This window comes from Oncorhynchus tshawytscha, linkage group LG24 (genome assembly GCF_018296145.1).
Source record: "Oncorhynchus tshawytscha isolate Ot180627B linkage group LG24, Otsh_v2.0, whole genome shotgun sequence".
Classification (NCBI taxonomy): domain Eukaryota; kingdom Metazoa; phylum Chordata; class Actinopteri; order Salmoniformes; family Salmonidae; genus Oncorhynchus; species Oncorhynchus tshawytscha.
The window spans coordinates 21,148,293-21,165,317 of NC_056452.1; the positions used below are offsets into that span (position 1 = coordinate 21,148,293).

The following is a 17,025-nucleotide window of genomic DNA, read 5'->3' on the forward strand; positions in this document are numbered from 1 at the left end:
CTACAGCCCTTGGAATAATGATGACATACTGTATTTGCATTCACCATCATGTAATGAATAACTCCTCTCCTCAGCTTTAGGTGAATTAACGTCTTAGTGTTTGATATGAAAGCAGGAACACATTTAGTTTGAGGTTCTCTTAGACTGTGCATCTTGTCAAAATGTTGGCTTGATTAACAAAACTACTGAGTCGTACAGCTTAGAGGTCGCCCGATTAATCGGGATGGGCGATTAATTAGGGCAGATTTCAAGTTTTCAAAGCAACCGGAAATTGGTATTTTTGGTATTTTTTTATACATTTATTTAACTAGGCAAGTCAGTTAAGAACACATTCTTATTTTCAATGATGGCCTAGGAACGGTGGGATAACTGCCTCGTTCAGGGGCAGAATGACATATTTTCACCATGTCAGCCCGAGGGATCCAATCTTGCAACCTTACAGCTAGTCCAACGCAATAACGACCTGCCTCTCTCTCGTTGCACTCCACAAGGAGGAGCCTGCCTGTTACGCGAATGCAGTAAGCCAAGGTAAGTTGCTAGCTAGCATTAAACTTATCTTATAAAAAACAATCAATCATAATCACTCGTTAACTACACATGGTTGATGATATTACTAGATATTATCTAGCATGTCCTGCGTTGCATATAATCTGACTGAGCATACAAGTATCTAAGTATCTCACTGAGCAGTGGTAGGCAGAAGCAAGCGCGTAAACATTCATTCAAACAGCACTTTCGTGCGTTTTGCCAGCAGCTCTTTGTTGTGCGTCAAGCATTGCACTGTTTATGACTTCAAGCCTATCAACTCCCGAGATGAGGCTGGTGTAACTGATGTGAAATGGCTAGCTAGTTAGCGCGCGCTAATAGCGTTTCAAACGTCCCTCCCTCTGAGCCTGTGGTTGTTTCCCTTGCTCTGCATGGGTAACGCTGCTTCGAGTGTGGCTGTTGTCGATGTGTACCTGGTTCAAGCCCAGGTAGGAGTGAGGAGAGGGACGGAAGCTATACTGTTACACTGGCAATACTAAAGTGCCTATAAGAACATCCGATAGTCAAAGGTTAATGAAATACAAATGGTATAGAGGGAAATAGTCCTATAATTCCTATAATATCTACAACCTAAAACCTCTTACCTGGGAATATGTAAGACTCATGTTAAAAGGAACCACCAGCTTTCATATGTTCTCATGTTCTGAGCAAGGAACTGAAACGTTAGCTTTCTTACATAGCACATACTGCACTTTTACTTTCTTCTCCAACACTTTGTTTTTTGCATTATTTAAACCAAATTGAACATGTTTCATTATTTACTTGAGGTTAAATGTATTTTATTGATGTATTATATTAAGTTAAAATAAGTGTTCATTCAGTATTGTTGTAATTGTCATTATCACAAATAAGAAATTAATAAATAGGCTGATTAATCGGTATCGCCTTTTTTGGTCCTCCAATAATCGGTATCGGCGTTGAAAAATCATAATTGGTCGACCTCTAGTACAGACATAGTGCATTGAATCTCTTCAGAAACCAGTATACATCACGCAACTTGCAGTCTCTTACAGAAAATAAGGCTTTTATAAAACTGTATCATCAAATAAATGCCTTTGCACTTCTAGCTACACACTTACCAGAATGAAGAGCAGAATCCAGGAAGTACGAGCAGGTCAACAATACCAGTTAATTCCATCATACTGTACTTAAGCCTGCTGGCTATAGAGGTTGGTATTTAAAAGCCAATATCAAAGTGTGGAGAGTTCATCTGCAAATTACCCATCACTGTGACCATTTCTCTTGAACTTAATGTGCTCCTGAACCATTGGCAGACCGTGGGAGGAAGGAAGGCAGTCAATGCCGGTTATCTAACATCTCAGCTCTTAAAGGTTTAGTCTGTCATTTGTAATGTTACAGATGGACTGGGTGTGTTTGTCCTGATTCACTGTTTGACAAATATTATGGAATCTCCACCTAAAAAGCCAATTAGGTCGTTTTTAAGCTGGCGGTATCAGAGCAGGCCATTTAACGGATTAAGAATATATATACATATATGTCAGAGCAGCATTGGACTAAGATACAGTGGCATAGTATAGAGTGCAGTATATACACATGAGATGGGTGAGGCAAAGTTTACACACAAGTAAAGTGACGAAGATACTGTAGAATAGTATAGAGTACAGTTTACACATATGAGATGAGTAAGGCAAGATATGGAGACATTATTTAAGTGGCTAGTGTTTCATTTTCTTAAAGTGGCCAGGGATTCCTAATCTATAGGCAGCAGCCTCTGATGTGCTGGAGATGGCTGTTTAACAGTCAGTGGTGTAGCATAGCATAGCATAATACAATGCCGTATATATATATATGAAATGGGTGATGCAATATGTAAACATAATTTAAAAGTGACTAAGATACCATAGAATAGTGTGGAGTGCAGTTTATACACATGAGATGAGTAATGCTTGATACGGAAACATTATTAAAGCGGCATGTGATCCATTTCTAAAAGTGGCCAGTGATTTCTAATCTATATCTATAGGCAGCCGTCTCTGATGTGCTAGTGATGACTGTTTAGCAGTCTGATGGCCTTGAGACAAAAGCTGTTTTTCAGTCTCTCGGTCCCTGCTTTGATGTACCTGTACTGACCTCACCTTCCGGATGATAACGGGGCGAACATGCAGTGTCTCGGGTGTTTGATGTCCTTGATGATCTTTTTGGCCTTCCTATGGCATCGGATGCTGTAGGTGTCCAGGAGGGTGGGAAATTTGCCCCTGGTGATGCGTTGGGCAGACTGCACCCCCCTCTGGAGAGCTTTGCGGTTATGGGCGGTGCAGTTGCCATACCAGGCGGTGATACAGCCCGACAGAATGCTCTCAATTGTGCATCTGTAAAAGTTTGTGAGGGTTTTAGGTTTTAAGCCACATTTCTTCAGTCTCCTGAGGTTGAAGGGGTACTGTTGCGCCTTCTTCACCACACTGTCTGTGTGGGTGGACCATTTCAGTTTTCCAGTGATGAGTACGCAGAGGAACTTGATGCTTTCCACCTTCTCCACTGCGGTCCCATCAATGTGGATATGGTGCTCCCTCTGCTGTTTCCTGAAGTCCACATCATCTCCTTAGTTTTGTTGACGTTGAGTGAGAGGTTATTTTTCTGGCACCACACACCCAGAGCCCTCACCTCTTCCCTGTCTCATCGTTGTTGGCAATCAAGCCTACTACTGTTGTGTCATCTGTACACTTGATGATTGAGTTGGAGGCTTGCTTGGCCACGTAGTCATGGGTGAACGGAGTACAGAAGGGGGCTGAGCACGCACCCTTGTGGGGCCCCAGTGTTGAGGATTATCGAAGAGGAGATGTTGTTTCATAGCTCCACCACCTGGGGGCGACCCGTCAGGAAGTCCAGGACCCAGTTCCACAGGACAGGGTTCAGACACAGGGCCTCGAGCTTGATGATGAGCTTGGATGGTACTATGTTGTTGAATGCTGAGCTATAGTCAATGAACAGCATTCTTAGATAGGTATGCATCTTGTCCAGATGGGATAGGGCCGTGTGCAGTATGGTGGTGATCTCATCGTCTGTGTATCTATTGAGGCGGTAAGCAAATTGAAGTGGGTCTAGGGTGGCAGGTAAGTTGGAGGTGACATAATGCTTGACTAATCTCTCAAAGCACTTCATGATGACAGAGGTGAGTGCTATGGGGCGATAGTCAATTAGTTAAATTACCTTTGCTTTCTTAGGTACAGGGACAATGGTGGCCATCTTGAAGCATGTGGGGACAACAGACTGGGATAGGGAAAAATTGAATATATCTGTAAACACACCAGCCAGCTGGTCTGCGCATGCTCGGACGACGCGGCTGCCTTGTGAGGGTTAGCACATGCTCTGACGACCATCTGGGCCAGCTGCCTTGCGAGGGTTATCACACATAAATGTCTTACTAACATCGGCAACGGAGTATTATCTTCAAAAGCGAGTGAAGAAGGTGTTCAGCCTGTCTGGATGAAAGACATCGGTGTCCGCAACGTGGCTGGTTTTCCTTTTATAATCTGTGATCATCCGTAGACCCTGCCACATACATCTGGTGTCTGAGCCGTTGAACTGGGACTCAGCTTTGTCCCTATACTGAAGTTCAGCATGCTTGATTTCTTTGCGGGGGGAACAAGTACACTGTTTGTATTCTTCCAAATTCCCAGTCTTCTTGCCCTGGTTAAATGCGGTGGTTCTCGCTTTCAGTTTTGCGGGAATGCTCCCATCTATCCACGATTTCTGGTTGGGGTAGATTTTAGTAGTCACAGTGGGTACAACATCTCCTATGCACATCCTGATAAACTCATTCACTGTATCGGTATTGGTATCGGTATTGGTGTCGATATATCTTCTGAAGCTACTCTGTACATATCCCAGTCCACGTGATCAAAACAATCTTGAAGCGTGGATTCCAATAAGTCAGACCAGCATTTAATAGTCCTTACCACGGGTGCTTCCTGTTTGAGTTTCTGCCTATAAGAGGAGCAAGATGGAAACATGGTCCAATTTGCTGAATGGAGGGCACAGGAGGGACTTATATGCATTCTGGAAGGTAGTGTAACAATTGTTGAGAGTTTTAGCAGCTCAAGTACAACAATCAATATGTTAATAGAATTTCAGGAGCCTTTTCCTCAAATTTGCTTTGTTAATATCCTCAGCTACAATGAATGCAGCCTCAGGATGTGTGGTTTCCAGTTAGCGTGAAGTTCAGTTCATAAGTTCTTTTAGGGCCATCATGGTATTCGCTTGGGCGGGATATAGACCGCTGTGGCTATTATTGACGAAAATTCTCTCGGGAGATAATACGGTCGGCATTTGATTGTGAGATATTCTACGTCGGATGAACAGAAGGACTTGAGTTCCTGTATGTTATCACAGTTACACCATAAGTTGTTAATCAGAAAACATATATCTCCACCCTTCTGCTTCCTGGAGAGATTTTTGTTCCTGTCGGCGTGATGTACTGAGAACCCAACTGACTTTACAGTCAGACAGTATATCTCGAGAGAGCCATGATTCTGTGAAGCAGAGTATGTTACAATCCCTGGTGTCTCTCTGAAAAGAAACTCTGGCCTTGAGCTCGTCAATTTTATTATCCGGAGATCGGACATTAGCGATTAAAATACTCAGGAGTGGTGGGTGTTGTGCACACTTCCTAAGTCGGACCAGAAGACTGCCTCGAGTACCTCTCCTCTGCCGGCGTTGTTTTGGGTCAGCCTCTGGAATAAATTGCTCTGGAAAGAACAAACAAAGGATCCGCTCCAGGAAAGTCGTAATCCTGGTCATAATTCTGCAAGTTCTGGTGAGTTACCGCCTATCTAATAGCCAATAGTTCTTCCCGGCTATATGTAATGACACAAAACAATTCCTGAGCTAATAACGTAAAAATAAGCAATTCCTGAGTTATAACCCATCAGATCATCCTAACAGGACCATTTCTCATTGAAAACTGTCCTTCGAATGAGACAATAATACAGTATTTGTCAGAGCCAGACAGACATTTGCATAATTTTTGATTTTTTAAAGGTTTTATGTATTTTGTCTAAGAGCCAAAGAGCTCAACATATTGTGGCAGACGGCAGGGAGAGGTGAGGGGAGTGTGTATTGGGGGGATATATGTTGCAGCCCGCTGGCTCTGGCCCCGAGCCTTATATGGACTTCCTCCCCCAACGAGGGGAGGCTGTGGGTCAATAAGCCAGGGAGTACTTGGGGATAAGGAGGAAGCAGCCTGCACAAAGGGGCAGAGAATGGAGAGAGAAACGTGCTTTATGAACAGTGGGAGAAGAGAGAACAATATCTGTGAGATTACCCTTGCGACCTGGACTGTCGGATTCGTAGTCCCTTAATTCTCCTACCCATTATTTCAGTCCCTTTCAGCAGGATCGCAATGGACCTGCTGGGACCTCTACCCAAGAGCAACAGAGGACACCAATACATTCTAGTGATTCTGGATTATGCCACCAGGTACCTGGAATCCATTACCCTGCTCACCATGGCCACCAAGGGAAACGCGAGTTGGTCATGCTGTTCTCCCAAGTAGGGATCCCCGACGAGATATTGACCGACTAGGGCACCACGTTCATGTCATGAATCATGAAGGATCTATGCAAGCTAATGAAAATAACCCAGTTGCGCACCTCAGTGTATCACCCTCACACCCTCAGACCATCAAATAAAATGTGATTTGACTGATGGATTGGTGGAAAGATTCAATCGTACCCTGAAGCAGATGATAAAGAAGGTGATGGAGGCCAACGGAAAGAATTGGGACCAGCTGCTTCAAAAGGATTCTCTCCCTTCAAAATCCTGTACAGGAGATGACCCCGAGGACCGCTGGAAGTGGCTAAAGAAGCCTGGGAAAATCTACTGTCGCACCACCGAACCTTGGTGGTGCACGTGGGAGACATGAGCGATCAGATGGCAACCCTGTGGCCCCTGGTATGGGAACACATGCTGGAAGCCCAGGAGGCCTAAGTGTGGGTGTACAACAGAGGGGCACAACAAAGGGACTTTCAGACAGGAGACAAAGTGTTGGTGCTGGTCCCCACCTCATAATGCATGTTTTTGGCCCGATGGAACGGGCCATTCGAAGTCTTTGAGGAGGTGGGTGAAGTTAACTATAGGGTCAGACAGCCGGGATGTTGGCACCTGACCCATATTTACCATGTGAATTTGCTAAAGAAATGGAATGCACGTGATGTACTCTACACTATTTCCCCAAAGAAGGCTACCACAGAGACCAAGCCGTCAGAGGTGCCAATGGAGGAGCAGCTGAGCCAAGTTTTAGGTTTAGCCCCTGGAGAATGGAACGGACAATGAGAACGGCTTCTGGACTGTGAAGTAATTGGTGAATTCCCCCTTCTTTCCCCGTGTACAAAAATCCCTAATAAACTCCCCATCTCTTTGAATAGACTAAAATTTTCGAAACAATGTGGGAACATGACTTTAAATAGAACCATGAGGAAACCTGTAGGAAACATTATGCTGAAGTACTGAAATTCCCACAGAACGTTGTTTCTTAACGTTCTCTGAACTATTTGAGAACATTCCCTATGTCAAACCAGTTGGAGAGGAGGCCTCGTGTCCAGGTGTGCCCTCACAGCAGGAAGCCACTTTCCTTTTCATTATCTCTTCTCAACGTCTCTCTTCCTTATTCTCTTCTCTGCGTTTAGCTATGAGCAAAGATCAAAGACACTACTTCCCATTATTGCACACCCAGAGAAATGCAAATGTTTGGAAGAATCCAAACCAAAATAAAAATGAGGATGTGCCGGTTTTGTAATGGTATTGCATGAAAGATGGAGCGTTTGAAAGCAGGGATTCTTCATGACGCAAAACTCTATGATGAAAAACATCTATATGGTCCGTGAAACATTTACTTGGAGCAACGAGGGTAGTAATGAGGGAACTGAACAAATACTAAATCCAGCACTATTGCTTTGACATGAACACAATGTTGCTCTGCACGTTGAACTGCATGTTGAACTGCACGTTGAACTGCATGTTGAACTGCACGTTGAACTGCATGTTGAACTGCACGTTGAACTGCATGTTGAACTCTGCACGTTGCTCTGCATGTTGCTCTGCACGTTGCTCTGCATGTGTACCATCAAAAAGGGAAACAGTAATGCTATAGTAAGTAGCCATGTTCCCAACTGCCCTTATGCTCTAGCACATACGCACAAGTAACAAAATGAACGAACCCATTCATCACAGAAACACACAGGTTTTAAAACCGCAGTGTCTCTTTAAGACCAATAGTACAAGCAGTATTTATTAGCTATAACAGAGTGTTATGTAACACCTCTGGTTTGACTGTATAATGGGTACTGTCTCCCTCCCTTTCATGTGGGGCATGGCCCTGGACCTCGTCAAATAATATTGGCTGGCCCCGAGCCCTCCAGGCCCCTGTGGGACACCCGCAGGAGCCTGGAGGAACAAATACCCCATCCAGGAGGTGACATCACCAGGGAGGGAGGTCATGCAGTTCTGGAGCGTCAGATACAGGTGTGTGTGTGTGTGTTTGTGTTGTGTTTTCCACTAGCGCCAGCTGTCGACTACACAGCCGATTACAGACTCATTTTCAGCCGGGTACTTTTTCCACTTACAGTAAATTAACTTAACTACTTTTCAATTCGCTAGTAAGAGAAAAGTCTGCCAAGCCCTCTCCCGCTTGAATGAACAATATGCATCTTCTAGCAGATAAGAGCGTTGGGCCAGTAACTGAATGAACGCTGGATCGAATCCCCGAGCCAACTAGGTGAAAAATCTGTCGATGTGCCCTTGAGCAAGGCACTTAACCCTAATTTCTCCTGTAAGTTGCTCTGGTTAAGAGTGTCAGCTAAATCAGTGTTTCCCAACCAGGGGTACTTAGCCTATCCACAGAGGGTACTTTAGAACTCATGAGAACATAGGCTTACTGGTAAAATGCACATGAGGTGGTATTTGGTGGTACATTAACTGAAAAAGTTTGGGAACCACTGTGCTAAATGACTAAAATGTAAAATGCAAATGTAATTGATAGGACAGGGGCCTGTCAGTCACAAAGTGAGCGATGACAAGGAAACACTACTGGTTTGACAGTCTGCTTTCTGTCTTGCCTCTCGGGACCTGGGGGTGTGCGTTGCGGCTGCAGAAAAATGTCTTTACACAGAGAGAGAGAGCATGATTTTAGGTGTCCCATATAGCCTAATGTGAGTGAATTTGCACCCCCCATATAACGTGGTAAAGATGAATCAAAATCTACTTAGCCTATTTTTTTCGGGCAAATTAATTTATTTTCTTTCATGTGCAGGATCCGACATTTACGTTGGCCCACGGCCAGTAAAAACAGTAGATCTCGTCAGTCACTAACTTTTCAGCGCATTTTTGCATTCCAGTCTAACATTTAACTACTCTGTCGCAGTCTATCATTGAAGATTACAAACGTAAATGTCATGATATTTGTATTTGAGCAATACGATTGGCCGTTCAATCAAGCACCACCACCACCACCACCACCACCACCACACTCCTGCGAGTCACAACTTCTCAAGCAGTCAAGCAGTACATGAGACGATGGCTGCAGTCCAAACACGTTATTATTACCGCCTCAGCCATTGCGCCAGCCACTTTCCCTCAGGGGAATCCCCGTCGAAACTGGAAGCAGTTTAATAGCCATCTTAAGTGGAGGTCCAATTTACTAACATTGCCCCCTCGGCCCTCGATTTAGCTCAACGGAGCGAGTGAACAACTTTGGTCACTTGTGGGTTGATATGACCCACAATTCAATGTAAACTGTAGTCACATGTCAAACTCTGGTGGCAACGAAGTGTCAAATTTAATCAACAAGGCTTGTCAGAAAAAAAGTATGAATCTAGCTTGCTATACTAGCACTCAAAAGTTTGTGGTCACTTAGAAATGTCCTTGTTTTTTAAAGAAAAGCATATTTTGTGTCCATTAAAATAACATCAAATTGATCAGAAATACAGTGTAGACATTGTTAATGTTGTAAATGACTATTGTAGCTGGAAATGGCTGATTTTTAATGGAATATCTACATAGGCGTACAGAGGCCCATTATCAGCAACCATCTCCTGTGTTCCAGTGGCACGTTGTGTTAGATACAGGCTCAAAATGGCTAGAAACAAAGAACTTTCTTCTGAAACTCATCAGCCTATTCTTGTTCTGAGAAATGAAGACTATTCCATGCGAGAAATTGCCAAGAAAGTGAAGATTTCGTACAATGATGTGTACTACTCCCTTCACAGAACAGCACAAACTGGCTCTAACCAGAATAGAAAGAGGAGTGGGAGGCCTCACTGCAGAGCAAGAGGACAAGTACATTAGAGTGTCTAGTTTGAGAAAAAGACGCCCTACAAGTCCCCAACTGGCAGATTCATTAAATAGTACTAGCAAAACATCAGTCTCAAAGTCAACAGTGAAGAGGCGACTCCGGGATGCTGGTCTTCTAGGCAGAGTTGCAAAGAAAAAAACATATCTCACATTTGCCCAATAAAAGATTAAGATGGGCAAAAGAACACAGACAATGGACAGAGGAACTCTGCCTAGAAGGCCAGCATCCCGGAGTCGCCTCTTCACTGTTGACGTTGAGACTGCTGTTTTGCGGGTACTATTTAATGAAGCTGCCAGTTGAGGACTTGTGAGGCCTGTTTCTTTCAAAACCAAGTACATTTTTTAAGTGACCCCAAACTTTTGAAAGGTAGTGCATATATACAGTGATTTTAGCACTGGTAAATTGGCTTAGTCTCATAGTGTGGAGCCTATAAAATGTTGCTAGATTCATAAACATATTTTTGGAATTCTGAAATGTATTGGAATAAATGACCAAACTATAAAACTAGCTAGCCAGCTATGGGTAACTGTAGCTAGCTACCTGACAGGAATGCTAGCTAGATTTGTTAGCTTACTCGGTACATTCGTAGCTTTAGGTTGGTTGTTTTTAAGATCAACTTCAAGACTTCCTCCAAGGATGTTGCCTCTCTGACCATCACACTCCCTCGCTTGGGCAAGGGACATTTAAGGTACACTTGGATGTGACGATGTAAAACGTCATTCAAGGGCTGAGGGTTTAGGGCCGATGGCTGTCTACTTTGAGTTTGCAATGCAGCCGATGCCTTCACAAAGCACAAGCGAGCTGTCCAAAGCAAAAAGAAGCACCCATCAATGATTTATTTTTTCTCAGGAAAGTGATTTTCAAATGTAAACGTTCCATAGTAAACATACTAGCAATATGCTGGCTACTGTTAATAGTCTGTAAAAAGAATGGTACAAAAAGAGACCTAGCATTCCTCTTGGCTAGCCTACTGTAGCCATGACGATATCTCTTTTGGAACGTTGGTCTTAAAGGGTCAGCGTCCTATTATCAAATCTTCCCAAAATGACATACTTTAGAAACAAAAATGAACGCAATTAATACAACGCAATTCTAAAGAATAAAATAATGACTTGCATTGCTAAATTATATTACACAGCCTTTTAATACACATCACAATAACTATTTATAGCTGAATATAGAGAGAAGCCACGCCAACCTATAGGCCTTGCATTACCCTAATGCATTTAAGAACTACACTATGTCCGGGCCAGTAGAAATTCAGTTTGGGACAGTAGATTTTTGGTCAACCGAGAAATAAAGTTAACGTTGGGCCCTGGTGTGTTTCATAGGCAGCCATGGAGTGGTGGAGCATAGGCCACGGAGTGGTGGGGCATAGGCCGCGGAGTGGTGGGGCATAGGCCGCGGAGTGGTGGAGCATAGGCCGCGGAGTGGTGGAGCATAGGCCGCGGAGTGGTGGGGCATAGGCCACGGAGTGGTGGGGCATAGGCCGCGGAGTGGTGGAGCATAGGCCGCGGAGTGGTGGGGCATAGGCCGCGGAGTGGTGGGGCATAGGCCGCGGAGTGGTGGAGCATAGGCCGCGGAGTGGTGGAGCATAGGCCGCGGAGTGGTGGAGCATAGGCCGCGGAGTGGTGGGGCATAGGATCTATACTGTGCTTTCATTGGCGAACAGCAAGCTTGACTAGTTTATAAAAGGTGTAGAACTGACTGAATAAAGTCAATCTCATATATCCCTGCCATTCATAAATCACACAATGTAGTTATATGTCCATGGTATCGCATCAGGACAAGTAAATTAAAGATCTCCTTTGTATTTTCGATATGAAGTCCATCAGGACCTGCCAGACAGTGACGTTAAAGTGAGTGACTCGTCAGTAGCCTACCAAATTACATCGGCAAGAGAGCTGTTCAGTGGCTCCCTAATTTCAAACCACATCAACTTGTATTAGTCACATGCGCTGTTGTAGACCTTACAGTGAAAAGCAACTATGCATAGACGATAACAACAGAGAGTAGCAGAGAGGGAGGGTGGGGGCAATGCAAATAGTCTGGGTAGCCATTTGATTAGATGTTCAGGAGTCTACGGCTTGGGGATAGAAGCTGTTTCGCTGCCTCTTGGACCTAGACTTGGAGCTCCGGCACTGCTTGCTTTGCGGTAGCAGAGATAACAGTCTATGACTAGGGTGGCTGGAGTCTTTGACACTGCCTGGTATAGAGGCCCCAGTGATGTACTGGGCTGTTCGCACTACCCTCTGTAGTGCCCTGCTCTCGATGGTGCAGCTGTAGAACATTTTGAGGATCTGAGGACCCATGCCAAATCATTTAAGTCTCCTGAGGGGGAATAGGTTTTGTTGTGCCCTCTTCACGACTGTCTTGGTGTGCTTGGACCATGTTTTGTTTGTTGGTGATGTGGACACCAATGAACTTGAAGCGCTCGACCAGCTCCACTGCAGCCCCGTCGATGAGAATGGGGGCATGCTCGGTACTCTTTTTCCTGTAGTCCACAATCATATCCTTTGTCTTGATCACATTGAGGAAGAGGTTGTTGTCCTGGCACCACACAGCCAGGTGTCTGACCTCCTCCCTATAGGCTGTCTCGTCGTTGTCGGTGATTAGGCCTACCACTGTTGTGTCATCTGCAAACTTAATGATGGTGTTGGAGTGGTGCTTGGCCGTGCAGTCATGAGTGAACAGAGTACAGGAGGGGACTGAGCACGCACCCCTGAGGGGCCCCTGTGTTGAGGATCAGCATGGCGGATGTGTTGTTACCTACTTTTACCACCTGGGGGTGGCCCGTCAGGACGTTCAAGATCCAGTTGCAGAGGGAGGTGTTTAGTTGATGAGCTTTGAGGGCACTATGGTGTTGAACGCTGAGCTGTAGTCAATGAATAGCATTCTCACATAGATGTTCCTTTTTTCTATGTGGGAAAAGGCAGTGTGGCGTGCAATAGAGATTTCATCATCTGTGGATCTGTTGGGGCGGTATGCAAATTGGAGTGGGTGGTGGGATGTGTTGATGTGAACTATTACCAGCCTTTCAAAGGACTTCTTGTCTACAGACGTGAGTGCTACGACTCGGTAGTCATTTAGGCAGGTTACCTTAGTGTTCTTGGGCACAGGCACTACTTTCGGTCTGCTTGTTGGTATTACAGACTTGGACAGGGAAAGGTTGAAAATGTCAGTGAAGACACTTGCCAGTCGGTCAGCGCATGCTCACAGTACACGTCTTGGTAATCCGTCTGGCCCCACATCCTTGTGAATGTTGACCTGTTTAAAGGTCTTACTCACATCGGCTGCGGAGAGTGTGATCACACAGTCTTCCGGTACAGCTGGTGCTCTCATGCATGTTTCAGTGTTATTTGCCTCGAAGCGAGCACAGAAGTAGTTTAGCTCATCTGGTAAACTCGTGTCACTGGGCAACTCTCGGCTGTGCTTCCCTTTGTAGTCTGTAATGGTTTGCAAGGCCTGCCACATCCAATGAGCGTTAGAGCCGGTGTAGTATGATTTGATCTTCGTCCTATATTGACACTTTGCCTTTTTGATGGGTCATCGAAGGGCATAGAGGGATTTCTTATAAGCTTCCGGGTTAGAGTCCCACTCCATGAAAGCGGCAGATCTAGCCTTTAGCTCAGTACGGATGTTGCCTGTAGTCCATGGCTTCTGGTTGGGGTATGTACGCATGGTCACCGTGGGGATGACGTCATTGATGCACTTATTGATGAAGCCAATGACTGATGTGGTATACTCCTCAATGCCATCGGAAGAATGCCAGAACATGTTCTAGTCTGTGATAGCAAAACAGTCCTGTAACTTAGCATCTGCTTCATCTGACCACTTATTATTGATCTAGTTACTGGTGCTTCCTGCTTTAATTTTCGCTTGTAAGCAGCAATCAGGAGGACAGAATTATGGTCAGATTTGCCAAATGGTGGGCGAGGGAGAGCTTTGTTTGCGTCTCTGTGTGTGGAGTTAAGGTGGTCCAGAGTTACTTTCCCTCTGGTTGTACACTTAACATGCTGATAGAAATTTGGTCAAATGGATTTAAGTTTCCCTGCATTAAAGTCCCCGGCTACAAGGAGCACCGCCTCTGGGTGAGCATTTTCTTATTTGCTTATGGTGGAATACAGCTCATTTAATGCTGTCTTACTGCCAGCCTCAGTCTGTTGTGGTATGTAAACAGCTATGAAAAATACAGATGAAAACTCTCTAGGTAGATAGTGTTGTCTACAGCTTATCATAAGATACTACCTCAGGCAAGCAATAGCTTGAGACTTCCTTAGATATTGTGCACCAGCTGTTATTTACAAAAATACATAGTCCACCGCCCCTTGTCTTACCAGATGCCACTGTTCTATCCTGCCGGTACAGCGTATAACCAGCCAGCTGTATGTTGATAGTGTAGCTGTTCAGCCACGACTCCGTGAAGCATGAGATATTACAGTTTTGTATGTCCCGTTGGTAGTTTAATCTTCTGCGTAGGTCATCTATTTTATTCTCCAAAGATTGCACGTTTGCTAGCTGAATGGAAGGAATTGGAGGTTTATTGGGAATTCTCAGAAGGCAGCCCGCCCTCTGGCCCCTTTTTCTCCGCCTCCTCTTCACGCAAATCACGGGGATCTGGGCCTGTTCCCGAGAAAGCAGTATATCATTTGAGTCGGGCTCGTCAGACTCGTTTAAAGGAAAAAAAAGCATTCTGCCAGTCCGTGGTGAGTAATCGCTTCTGATGTCCAGAAGTTATTTTCGGTCATAAGAGACGGTAGCGGCAACATTATGTACAAAATACGTTTTTTAAATCATTTGCATACTGCTTGACTTTTTGGCAATTCTCTGCAGACAAATCATGAAAACATTTGATGAAGATGGTGAATCCTCCTGACTTCTGGAACGATGGGTAGGTTAGTGGAGAAATATCCTTACTCTGGTCCAAAATATTATAAAAGAAAACAGATTGAATTGTTTTAAAAGGTAATGATATGGTATTTTAAATATATTAATATAGGTCTACTGATTAAATCAAAGTGTTGACAAATCAAAGTGTTTCTGTGTAGCAAAGACCATGTTTAACACCTGCTTCATTCTTCAATTGCACCTGTATTGCTGATAGCAGAGAAGCTTTACTGTAAAAATGATATTTTTCAGTTTTTTTATATCCTATTGTACAACAGCTGATAAAACTAACACTGTAAAAGTGTGACATTTTTTTATCAGTGTTATTTCCTGATAGTTGCTGGTTGAAAATACAATCTAGCTTTAGAACATACAAAAGGCTAACAAAATCCAGCTTGTTCTGCAAAAATATCATAACCCCCCAGCCTGGGGGAACCTGGCTGGCTTCTTTTTCTATTTGGCTTGCTACTCCATATGCTTGTGGAACACCCTCTGTGTGTGTGTGTGTCTCTCCTAAACTAGAAAGCTCTTCCTAGTTCCTACATGACTGTTTATTAGCGACGCTAATGACCAGCTGATTTGGAAAGGTCACTGCATTTTAAAGACCTCTGTCTCTGCTTCTACCCTACCCACTCAAGTCTGCAGTTTCAACTTTGCTCAATGTTTTATAGAATAAGTTGAATCGTGGAAAGCACAGAGGGGAGGGATTTTAGTGGTACTCTACTCTTCTCTGCATTATCTGACTTGCATGAGACAACCAACAGGACTACACTTTTAAGGAGAGGATGAGAGTTCTCCTCTCCACTAGAGGAGAAAGAGACAAGCTCTGAGACTACTGGCCAATTAAAGATGCACTCTGAAACTTTTGTAGAATTTCAGGCTGTAGTTTTGAAAGTGGTGCCCGCAAGCCAAAACGTGTCTAATTGTGTACTACGTCATCCATTTTGCGGTTTATGTTATGAATCAAATCCAGTTTGTTGAGTTTAAGAACCCGGAATGCATCTTTAAGGTGGCTAGTATTACATCTAGGGGGAGGTGCTTCAGTTATCAGAATGTGTCAGAAGAGAGGCATTTGTATTCATTTTCATAAAGGTCAGTTCGGTACCCTGTCACAGTTGCATTATTAAATATAACACCGCTGGTATCAAAGAGAATCATTTCACAGGAATCTGTCCGCTGGCTTCCTCGTTACATGTGTGAGATGGAGAGAGATATTTTTGACATGGGGATATGCAACGACAAGGGAAAGTATTTAGATAAATATAATAGTAGGGGAATGCATCACGTTTTGGCGATTATTCACATTTTCTTAACACCTTATGCAACCTTTAAGATCCCCTTATTGAGGACAAAATATGGATATTCCATTATTGCACATTTGAATCAACCATGATTATCACCTAATAACCCCCGGTACTGTTATACATAAATCACTGTTACTCCTGTTTGGCCAGGATCTGATCAAAACAATGGACTGGAGATGGGGAGTATGGGGAGTCTAGTATTAGATTATATATTCTCAGTATGGGGAGTCTAGTATTAGATTACACATTCTCAGTATGGGGAGTCTAGTATTAGATTACACATTCTCAGTATGGGGGAGTCTAGTATTAGATTATATATTCTCAGTATGGGGGAGTCTAGTATTAGATTATATATTCTCAGTATGGGGGAGTCTAGTATTAGATTACACATTCTCAGTATGGGGGAGTCTAGTATTAGATTATATATTCTCAGTATGGGGGAGTCTAGTATTAGATTACACATTCTCAGTATGGGGAGTCTAGTATTAGATTACACATTCTCAGTATGGGGAGTCTAGTATTAGATTACACATTCTCAGTATGGGGAGACTAGTATTAGATTATATATTCTCAGTTAGATTACACATTCTCAGTATGGAGTCTAGTATTAGATTACACATTCTCAGTTAGATTACACATTCTCATTATGGGGAGTCTAGTATTAGATTACACATTCTCAGTATGGGGGAGTCTAGTATTAGATGACACATTCTCAGTATGGGGGAGTCTAGTATTAGATGACACATTCTCAGTATGGGGGAGTCTAGTATTAGATTACACATTCTCAGTATGGGGAGTCTAGTATTAGATTACATATTCTCAGTATGGGGGAGTCTAGTATTAGATTATATATTCTCAGTATGGGGAGACTAGTATTAGATTATATATTCTCAGTATGGGGAGTCTAGTATTAGATTACACATTCTCAGTATGGGGGAGTCTAGTATTAGATTATATATTCTCAGTATGGGGAGTCTAGTA

General features: G+C 43.7%; 1 protein-coding gene across 1 annotated transcript in view; it reads right to left on the reverse strand.

Moving 5' to 3' along the window:
• LOC112223231 (protocadherin-15-like) overlaps positions 1-17,025 on the reverse strand; it is a 308,092-nt gene that overhangs the window by 94,173 nt on the left and 196,894 nt on the right. The gene's annotated exons all lie outside the window — the stretch shown is intronic.